This window comes from Echinococcus granulosus (assembly GCF_000524195.1).
Source record: "Echinococcus granulosus chromosome Unknown EG_S00063, whole genome shotgun sequence".
Taxonomy (NCBI): domain Eukaryota; kingdom Metazoa; phylum Platyhelminthes; class Cestoda; order Cyclophyllidea; family Taeniidae; genus Echinococcus; species Echinococcus granulosus.
Window position 1 is genome coordinate 75,773 of NW_020170443.1, and position 1,102 is coordinate 76,874.

The window sequence follows — 1,102 nt, forward strand, 5'->3', positions numbered from 1 at the left end:
GGCCAAATGACACAACTCTCCTTCCCTTCCTGCTGCTCTTCCCAATCCCAAACTGACTGATGCCGTTTCGACCATCTGCTTGATCGCCTGCATGGAAATGCATCAAACATGAGTGACACTTGTACTAACAAGTTGAATCCTCCGAATGGCAAACATTTGACCCGTTTCAACTCGTAGGAGCGAACCATTTCGTGGCAGTAAATTGGCCCAAAAATGAAAAGAATGAAGTAAAAGTGCCAAATTTGTGGATTTGTTAGTCAACGGATTTCCACTGTGAGTGTTTGCATTGATGGTGTTGAGTGATTCTTAAAGAGCACTCCACATTTTACTTTTCCACCACTTTGAAGCAATTCACTCAACATCGTGTCCGAGGATGCCCAAATTCATTATTTTACTGAGAGGCACACCGACATCCATGAGAAGTGAGGCGATATTTGCCTACCGAATGGAGGATGCATTCATTCCACATCATCCCATTCATCATCAGCAAGTGCACTGTTGTTCTTGAACAATGTGGTGCAGTGGGTGAACAAATGACAAGAAAGCTGACTTGTGTGAGGAGAGTAAGATGTGTTAAATTGCATGCGAAATGTGCAAGAAGATCTTCTTCAACTCTGCAATGCGAAGGAGTGCCACGTGGTGGTTACTCAAGCAAAATTACTGAGGTTGTTGCAACTTACCTCTGCCTTTGCATCTGCACAACGACCTTTCTCATCTGCTACTGCTACTACTGCTGCTGCACTGCATCACGCGATGCGTCGGCGTGGTCGTGTGCTCCACTTCACAGCACTGGCTGTTGTTACCCTCTCCTATTCTCTACAATGTGCATCAACTTGTCGTCAACAGTTAATCATCGCCAGATGTACCTCCAAGCCTCTAGTGATTTGTTACGAAGTCGCAGTCAATGGGATCAGGGACTGCTGAGAATGCCACCTTAATTCATCATTCCACCTGCTCTTCACTTCCTTCCACTCTTTCTGTTGACTTTTGAAGTGCCATTCTAATGACAGCTAGGAGGCGTGACAATGCAATGTAAACATCATGCTCACTCCAATCACCCTCTTCCAACATCATCCTCTCTTCGTCAGAATGGATGCTTTCT